The following is a 10,598-nucleotide window of genomic DNA, read 5'->3' as shown; positions in this document are numbered from 1 at the left end:
GGACCATCAATAGTTTATAAGTTACCCGTGTGTAGAACCAGGTAGCTGGTCAGATATGTAGATGTTCCTGAAAAAAGTAAGCACATGGTTAGTCCTGGAGTATGGTACGGAATGGTTCCTAAGTTTTACCTTGCTTACAGTTTTCTCAAAACTCACCAAGTACACAATACACTGTATGTCTAAGACCACAGTCTTAATGACAATTAGATGATGCACAAGAATTAGGGTCTATTGCAGAGACACACACACACACTTTCTCTCCTCCCTCCTTCTCTTCCTTTCTCTCTCTGGCATAATAAATGTACATACATTATTCCTTTGCTGAAAGGAATCTAAATGAATTGTCTCAAAGTTGCAGTGCTATTCTGGAGATGTCTTTTTTTTAGCACTTAATTGCAATATTTTGTCACTGGGAAATGTGCTTTCCTTCCCAACTTGAATGTGCATTGCCACTTGAAATACGGTTTTGTGACTATCATTGGGGACTGCCTGTGACATCGTTACCGATGAGCAATATAACTGCCCTGGTCCATGGCTGTACTATTTTGTGACCTTTAAAAAATATATATTTTAAAAATAGGCTGAGTTCTCACTTACAGTACTGCTCAAATAGCAGAGTAGTTTAAAAACAAAGCATAAAATCCTTAACAAGACTACCATTCTTCCCAACGCCCCAGCAAATTGTTAATCTTTTGCTTCTATTTAGCTTTTTGATTTAGCTCTGTGCACTCATCCAGCCATCACTGATTGTTTTTTTTTAAATGACAGACAAGGTGGAGTAAATACATTCTGTTGCTGTGGAAAGGAGCTTCCACTGCTGGCTTTGGCTTAGTGATAGAGCATTAGCTTTGCATGCAAGAAGTCCCAGTTTCAATCCCTGGCATCTCCAATTAAAAGGATCAGGTTGCAAGTGATATATAAGCCCTCTGCTTGAGGCTCTGGAAAACCACAGCCAGCCACAGTAGACAATACTGAGTTTATAAACCAGTTGTCTGACTCAGTATAAAGCAGCTTCTATATATGTCTTCATGTATTATTTGGGGCTCCTTGAGCAATACACTCTTGCCTTTTGATGGAAAAGGCAAGATGAACAAAAAGCAGGAATTTCTGTCATGTTGCTTCTTGGATGCTTCATACAAAGTAGTAGTCATACTCTTTGGGAGCAGTGGGCTCTTTGGTGGTCTTCAGGCCCTGTGAATGACCAAGCTTGCTGGCCTTAGGAGTTTACAATACTTGGGGATAGCACAAGCATAGCACTAAAGCAACGTTCCTCAGACTTCAGCAACTTAGGGATCCCTCTTTGGACTGAACTTTTTTATCGACACTCCAACCCCCTCCTCTTTCACTGATCTCTCTCAAACACTGGACAACCTTCATTGAAGTTGCCCATGCCCCATGGAGGCCTCTGTGCTCTTGCATGAGAACCACATAAGTTATACTTTAAAAGCATGTTGATGTAAAATGTTTGTATTGTCTGTATAGGGTTTCCAACCTCCAGGTACTAGCTAGAGATCTGCTATTACAACTGATCTCCAGCCAATAGAGATCAGTTCACCTGGAGAAAATGGCCGCTTTGGCCATTGGCCTCTATGGCATTGAAATCCCTCCCCTCCCCAACCCCCCCCTGCTCAGGCTCCACCCCCAAAACCTCCCATCGGTGGCGAAGAGGGACTTGTCTGTACATGGCCTATAAAATCAGGTTTCAGAGGGTTAGGATCACAAGTCAAAAAGTCATGAGCTAAATTCTAAACAATCTCTCCTCCTCAATGGAAGGAACTTTTCACTGGAGACAGCATTGTGTAGTAGTTAAGAGCAGCGGACTCTAATCTGGAGAACTGGGAGAGCCAGGGTGGTGTACTGGTTAAGAGCGGTGGACTCTGATCTGGAGAACCGGGTTTGAGTCCCCACTCCTCCACATTAACAGCAGAGGCTAATCTGGTGAACTGGATATGTTTCCCAACTCCTACACATGAAGCTAGCTGGGTGACCTTGGCCTAGTCACACTCTCTCAGCCCCACCTACCTCACAGGTAGCAGGCTCAATGTTGACTCAGCCTTCCATCCTTCCGAGGTCGGTAAAATGAGTACCCAGCTTGCTGGGGGTAAAGGGAAGATGACTGGGGAAGGCACTGGCAAACCACCCTGTAAACAAAGTCTGCCTAGTAAACGTTGGGATGTGACGTCACCCCATGGGTCAGGAATGACCCGGTGCTTGCACAGGGGACCTTTACCTTTAATGTCTAGCCAGAGACTGGCTGAACAGAGCTGTTCATTGAAACAGAAAAAGACAAGTGTCACACAACACCTGGATGTTTGGTATTCAACTGAAAACTGCCTTTAGCTATTGTTGTCTATGAATGTGAACATAAGAACATAAGCAAAGCCCTACGGGATCAGTCCAGTGGTCCATCTAATTCAGCTGCATCTCTATATCTATGGTGAAATCCTTTGCAGAGGAAAATAGAGTGAAAATGTTATACCTGAAACAAGTGCCTATGACTGTATAAGGACTAAAACTTGCAAAACTAACAAAATATATTCCAACATACACTTTTGTGAGTCAGAGTTCACGTCATCGGATGCACTGTGGTGTACATCTGTCAGACAGATGTATATGTACAACAAAAAGGTGTGGGGAATGTTACAAAGGGAGGGTGGTTCAAGCGAGATCCAATCCAGGGACTAATTAGTTCACTAAGGCTGAGAGAGGCACTCCCAATTGTCAGACAAGCAAAATGCATAAACTAGTGCAAGGTGAAATGAGATAAGCAGATACAGCAAGAAAGTATAAGCCACAGTCATTTCATCAGTAAGGGGTGGGATATGCAAGACATTAGCACCTATAGTGAGTGAGGACTTATGTCAGGGTGACACCTCCTTGGTGTCACAGGCAATTTTATTTGTTATTTACTTCATTTATATTCTGCCTTTCCCATGGAGACTCTGAGTACTTAAGGCTGAGCTATTGGCTCTCAGCAGCTAATCTTCATGTTTTCTCGCTGGTGCTCAAAGGTGATCGGGAGCCTCAAGGGCTGCTGCAGCTCCAAGAGCTCCTGCCCTTTGAATGAGGGAGAAGCTTATTCTGTCCCCTCCCCCTGAGATAATAACTCCCTGCCCCATTTCCTTAAAAAATGAAAGGGCTCGGTTGTTGCATTAGCTGGACTGGCACAGGAGGGGTTTGTCCTGTGTCCTAGCAAAGGACTCAGAGGCCCTTCTGGTAGACCTTCGTAGACCCCTCAGGGTCCACAAAACACAGTTTAAGGAACACTATCTGGAAAACTGACTGGAAAGATTTGGGGCAGCAATTCTTCGCACGGACAGACTATTTAAATCCAGTCAATGTCAATGGCCAAGATCCTGCTTCCATTGTGTATACAATGCAGAGCGGCTCCTTTTAGGACTCTCCACTGACATGCTACTGTTCTGCCAGATAGTACCAAACATGCTGTGATACACCAACACAACACACTCCATGTCAGGCTGGCCCCATGCCTCGCCTCACATTGGCGCATCCCGCGGTCTTCAGACCCTTGCGTCATGAGCAGGACCCTGGAGGGAAGCAGAACATCGAATACATCAAAATGACACTCAAGAACGCTTCAGGGTAACCTGAATAGATCAGCACTGGTGGTCAGCACAGAAGCAGGACACCCAAAACAAGCAGGGAAGGGGGAGCATGAAAGGGGAGGTCTGAAATCATGTGAGGAACCCCCTTCTCTGTGTGTGGAGGGAGAAGAACTGAGGCTAACAGGATTAATCAGCCTAACTGTTTAGGCACTGTTTACATTGCTAGGCTGGCTCTAAAATGCAACACGTTCTTTGAAAGAAGGAATATATTGAAGGAATAAAATCAGAAATGTCAAACTGGCAATCTTAGCCACTTTCTTTTCAAACTCTCTATAGCCATGGCTTTTTTAGAAAATGTAAAATTAATGGAACATGACTGCATTTATGGCCCATTTATTATTTATAAGCAGATGCTTAACTGCAGAAGTCAAGTAATTACAATCAAATGAGAGCATGAATAAATTAAAAGCCACCCTTCTCTCTCCCCCACCCCCCATGCTTTTTACATGTTTTATTTTTTGGTTCCTCAGATTATTTCCACCTCACTTCCTAAACAGATTATTCTTATTTTGATTTATTATTTCGGACAAGTAGCAAAATGCTGGGGGAAGACCCATTCCATCAACTCCTTCCGTGAAATGTTCTGCTGGATGCAGTCCTTCGGTTTCCCCCTCCCAATCAGGTCTTATATCCAGTCATTCCTAATTTAAAAGCAGTCACCTTTTCCCAGGAAACACATGTGTTGCTATCAAGTCATCTGCAAAGAATTTCACAAGTTGCCTACCTTTTCTTATAGAGGTGAAACTTACCAAAATGTCATGTGTGTTAATAGAAATACGGCAATGTAAGGATAGTTGAATCTAACCACCGTTACCATGGCTCGTAAAAGGCCTCAGGTGCTGCTTTGACACAGAATTTCAGAGACTGGATGAAGGCAGCAAAAGCCAGACAGTGACTGAATCATCCTTCTCCAGTGTTCATACTTAGGACATTATTTCATATTTGTCTGGTTTCTTCAGGCTTTTTCTTGCAGAATGCTTGTCAGATTTGATTGCCAACAATAATGTCTAGGCCATCTCTTCTGTGTTATCTTAACTTCTCCTTATGTATGTGGTTGTGGACAGTTAGACATGATTGACTGGTTCCTCTCCCCTTTGGTGCTCCCATTTTCCAAGTCCCATTTTGCTTCCAGCTGAGTCATTAGGTTGAACCTAGCCCAGAAAGACTGGAATCCTCCCCCCCACTTTCTCTTGTCTTTAACTAGTGCTCTCTCCTACCTTTCTCATCAATCAGATTTTCTTCCTAAGCAAGGATGGACACCTTAATTGGAGATTCACTTCCTCCCTTACTGCAGGAGTTCAGATTAGAGGTGCCATGTACCTGCTCTTACCAGTGAGGGCATCCATTTGACATCCTTATTGGAGGGAAGGCCAATGTCGTGCACTTGAAACAATTAACAGCCTAGCCCCTTCTTTCAATAGTAAAGGAGAACCCTGTGCTCCGCAGGTTTTCAAAAAGAGGTGACCAAATCTTTGAGACCCAGCGAAGGGAGATTCAGAACTTTCTATCCCCTCACACATTAAAATCCAGAAAGGTATGGGAAGGGTTTTGTTACATGAACACATGAAGCTGCCTTATACTGAATCAGACCCTTGGTCCATCAAAGTCAGTATTGTCTACTCAAACCAGCAGCGGCTCTCCAGGGTCTCAGGCAGAGGTCTTTCACATCACCTACTTTCCTAGTCCCTTTAACCAGAGATGCCAGGGATTGAACCTGGGACCTTCTGCATGCCAAGCAGAGGCTCTACCACTGAGCCTCGGCCACTATATTTCTGATATGGCCAGAAATATGGGGGGAACAGTTGCTGGACTTGACCAAAAAGAACACGGAAGATGTTTCTGCTCACAGAAACAGAGGTAGCCTAGTCTGTCAGCTAAACATGCCAAAAAGGGTATTTGGAAACCCAGAACAGAATAGCCTTGGAGAGGGCCAAGAAACAAAGAAGTAATACAATTATATGGCCCTGTGTAGATTAGAAGCTGCCTGACCCATATCCATAGATAGCATGTGTTGAGACCCAGAAGCATCTTGACAATGGCAAGAATGTCCAATTTCACAGAACTAAAGATATAGTTCAAAGATGGGGTGCATTGGTTGAGGGCCAAGAGATATGAGAAACTTGTAATAATTGTTTTAAACAGACTTTAAGATAAAAAGTAGCAAGCATGAACTAACAGTTTTGATATATTTTACGACATTTCAAATATAGATAACATTGTATGGTGTTTGAAGTTATATGATAGTTAGCCAAGAATGTGCACAAGCTATTTCTAGGGAAAAAATGTTAAAACCTATAAATATTGGAAGCTGAATTTATGGGGAGCTTCTTCCCAGAAGGGGTTCCTTGCTTGTGATCTGCTTATCTTTGGGCTAAGATACTTCTATGGATTCATGTAATTGCTCTCTTTTAATTATCTATGTTACAATAATGGTATAATTTTTTGTTGCTTTAGTTAACGTTAAAATGTAATCGTTATGTTTTAATAAAAGATTTAAAAGAAAGCAGAGATTATTTTATAGTATCACTTGTGTACTAGAACCACAATGAATCTAAGACATTGCTGAGCTATATCTCTTGCCAGGAATTAAATGATCGTATATAGGAAAGCTAAAAAGTTTCCTAAGGCTTCTTAACTGCTCCCCTATATCAGGCCTGACCAGAGCCATCAAGAACAGTTAGTTGTTAGAGTGATTACCCAAATCAGTCCCTGAACTTGGTCTGTCACGTCAGAACATCTTACACCTGAATATCTTTGATTGTGCAGGAAGAGTGATTGATTCGACAAGGTATCATTCTTGACACTGTGATGGGCAAATGGCCGTTCCTGAGTGGAACATTATATTACCATGAGATGGTCAATGTAAAGAAGGTTCCCACTACAGTTGGTTATTATTCTAGTCAAACCTAAGTTAATCATTTTGGCCAGAGGGTTAAGTGAGGTCTGCATCAATAGATGTTTGGACCAGTGTTTTCCAGGTTGTTTGTAGCGATGCTGCTTGAATGTTTTTCTTCAAAGAGGCTTTGATCAGTGGACCAAATTTATGGCTGTGTAGCAGAGGCATCTCTTCAGCAGCAGCTGGCATCAGTGGCTTTGGGAAGGGGCTGTGTCTCAGAGGTAGAGCATCTGCTTGGCATGCAGAATGCCTCAGGTTCAATCCTGCATCTCCTGTTGAAAAGACCAGGTGATGTGAAAGACCTCCACCTGAGACCCTGGAGACCCACTGCCACTCTGAGTAGACAATACTAACTTTGATGAACTCTGATTCAGTATAAGGCAGCTTCATCTGTGTCCAAGGGTCATGGGAGCCTCTTTAAAGCTTGTTCTCACAGTCCTGGTGTTCTGAAGTCAGAGAATATGTAGAGGATGCTTTCCTGTGCCTTTGGTTTATTGTGGGCCCAAGGATCCTTATGGGGGGGGGATGTACCCACACTGGTGTTTCCTGGGAGCTACTATACTGGCCAACAGAATACCCTCATCTCTCTTCCCATAATTCCCATGGTGTTGCCCTAGTTTGCCACAAGAAATGATATATGAACGATCCCAGCCTGTTTTTTGCACCATTCTCTCTCTTCCTGAGTTGCTATGGGTCCCATCATAGATTGCTAGAAAATCTCCTTCCTTACATCTAGGTCTTTAACAGTTATAATGCTGCTAAATCCATTTAAATCAATGGGCTTAGAAAATAATTTCTCTGCTTAGGATTGCACTGTTACTATCACTGTGGAAGTGTGGCCAGGCTAAAGGCCCTGAGCAACCACAGAATTCCACAGTAGCAGTACCCCCAAAGACATGGCCTCAAGTTGTAGCAAACTGAAGTAACTGTCAGGGTCATCAGTAGGGTTGCCAACCTCCAGGCACTAGCTGGAGATCTCCTGATATTACAACAGAGATCAGTTAACCTGGAGAAAACAGCCGCTTTGGCAATTGGTCTCTATGACATTGAAGTCTCTCCCCAAACCCCACCCTTCTCAGGCTCCGCCCCAAAAACCTCCCACCGGTGGCAAAGAGGGACCTGGCAACCCTACTCATCAGCGTTACAGACAAGTTGATCCAATGGCGGCTCTAGCTTTACTGCAGGCTTATATAGGGAGTTTCCCTACAGGTGATGCTGGGTCCAGAGTTAGGCTCATCTCCCAAACTGAGTCAGCTCTGAGTAGCAGGGCCCAGATCCTGCAGTGACTTGTTGGTTTCTTCTGGTGCTTGCTTAGCAGATGGGAGGTTTTGGGCTGCCCTTTGCTTTCTCTGCTCCTGGGGCAGAACATGGTAGATCTGGTAGCAGGAGGTTCCAAGCTAGGGCCTCTTGGCTTGAGGGCCTGCTGGCTCAGGAGGCAGCATTGGTACCAATGAAGGGCCCCTTCAGGGAGTTACTGAGGAATCTGCCTCACAGTGAGTATCTTGGAGGCAGGAGCTCGTCATCCTCCCATGCTAACTTGGAGTTCTCCATGACCTCCTGCTTGTGTTCTTCTTTACTCACAGACAGAGCCCAGGATTTAGCTCTGCTGCTGTGACATCAGCCTTGATGTCCTCTCAAACCATAATTTGCACCTGGGCCTGCTCAAGCTGTTTTCTTGTCCTGAGAAAAAAGGACATTTTGCTGCTGCTGTCACTGCCACTAGCTCATAGGGTTGCTAACAAGCCTGGAGAAAAATGATATGTTCTTTTAACAGAAGTTCTATTCTCTCTAATTTTTTCCCATTTGGCCCGATGCCTTTGGAATGTCAAAGGAAGGGTTGCATCAGTGTTTGGCGCTCGTGGCCCTTTCTTACGTGCCCTGGGTGATTGCCACTTTGGGGTCAAGAAACAATTTTCCTCCAGGCCAAATTGGCCAGGGATCCTGGAGGGTTTTTTGGGGGGTCCATCTTCTGGGCATGGAGGTATAGGTCACTGTGTGGGTGGGGGAGGTAGTTGTGAATTTCCTGCATTGTGCATGGGGGTTGGACTAGATGAGCCTGGTGGTCCCTTCTAACTCTATGTTCACGTCCCCAGGCATCCTGCACTGCCCACTGTGCCAGGAGGGTCTGGTTGCTGCTCTGGAGGAGAGGCGTGATGAAGCTTCTGACAATTAATTCCGGTCCTGTTCATAGCAGGGTTGTGTCTCTCCTCAAAAAGAGGAGAGAAACAGAACAGGTCCAAAAGATTGTTTAAGAGGGGAGTGAACTGGAGAATTTTTCTGATGTCTCTAGGATAGGACAGTATGATTTTGACTAAAACTGAAACAAGTGCTACAGCGAACACACATGACACAACCGTCATTGACAACAGATTATGCAAGCAAGGAATATGACAACTATTTTACAGATGCTAAAGTGCAATTCACTGATAGCAAATGGCAGAAATGATCAAAGCCATGCACACACCGGAATAGAAGGTAAGAACAGGGGGATGATAGCTAGAAAACTCAAATCACGGACTAATGAAAGTACAATTTACATAAGTTTGACATGATACGTGGAGGACAAAGATAAATGTGGGTGTCACTATGTCTGTTTGATATTTTAATAATGGAAGTTCCAGTGCATTGACAATTAAAGTTATGAATACTAAGCAATCAGGAACATTCTGACTATTTAAATCTCATTATCTCAAGCCCTTACATGACCTTCTGATTTTCAGTTCACATGCAACAGAAGATGTGACTTGAATTTGCATGCTGCGAAATTAGGAAATGCTGAATGTTAAGTTTTGCTTTAATTTAATTTTTTAATTTTAATCATCACTGCTCCGGCCCCTTAAAAAGCTGTGCCACAAATGTGACTCTCTGCTGCCATCATGTGGCTATTTGGTTTCCCACATTCACAAGATGTGGATTACACCCACCACCTTTTTCCTTCTTGTTTTTCATACTGTGTAGCACTTAATGGGACTGCATTGTTATTGGCCAGTCACAGTTCAGGACTTATTCCTTTGAGGGTCATTCTCCCCTGGTATGCATGTGTGTTTGTGTGGGTGCACACACCCATCGGGTATTAATCAAGACCTTGCAATGTTCCATTCCTACAAGAGTTCATGTCTAAGGCCTAGTATAACCTGTGTCATTATTATTAAACTGGTGCTTGACCTGGACCAGTTCAGTGACAGGTACATTTCACATGCCAAATTCAGTGGAGGTGCATTTCACATGACAAAAAAAAATATCTGTCTACATAGAAAGGAAGAAAGATTCTAAGTTAGCTTTCTCCCCAGTATGTTTGTTTTCTATGCGGAGGAAATATTTTGCATGGTGGAGGATATCAAGTGATCTACCTGCAGTCTGACACAGACACAGGTTTATCACATCTTTGATAATTTGGCCTAACATTTAAATTGAGGTGAAGTGTAAAAGGCATGAGATATATACACTTGGAAACATATATAGTTTCCACTCTGTGTATGACAGAAAGGCCAGCCCCGAGACAGTGTTTCCTTTGCAAGTCCACATCTGGACTAGAAGAGTCTTGGTCTGATCTAAAGTACACTTAAAAGTCTCTTTCTAGCCATGCATGCTAGATATTGTCAATACATTCTGTCCACCTCTTCAAGGTGTGCTTTTAAAAAGATTTCCCCCCGAGTACAATATCCAAAGGTGTGTGCTTGTTTTCCTGCAGAACTACCTCCATGTTTCCCATTGTGAAGCAGCTAAAGAACGTGCTGAGCAACAGGTCTCTGCTTCCACACAGCTTATTCCACTATGTTGTCCATTATTCCCTGAGTGTATTCTTTTAATTTTTGTACTTATAGAACATGGAATGTGGCTGCTTTTCTCTGCATATCAATACTCTCACCCTCAACCTCATGGATGAACAGAACATTCCATAAAGTACAGAATGTGTGTGTGTGTATTAGGAAGTGGTATTCAGATCCTTGCTCTCATGCTGTGCTGCCAATTTATAGTTGCAGTGCCAGGACAGATGAATGGGTTGCCTTCAAATTTTGTCACATGTAAAGCTATTTTTTAAAATTTCCCTTGTGTTACATATAGATGTTACTGCG

This window comes from Euleptes europaea, chromosome 1 (assembly GCF_029931775.1).
Source record: "Euleptes europaea isolate rEulEur1 chromosome 1, rEulEur1.hap1, whole genome shotgun sequence".
Taxonomy (NCBI): Eukaryota; Metazoa; Chordata; class Lepidosauria; order Squamata; family Sphaerodactylidae; genus Euleptes; species Euleptes europaea.
Note: the sequence above shows the minus strand (reverse complement) of the source record.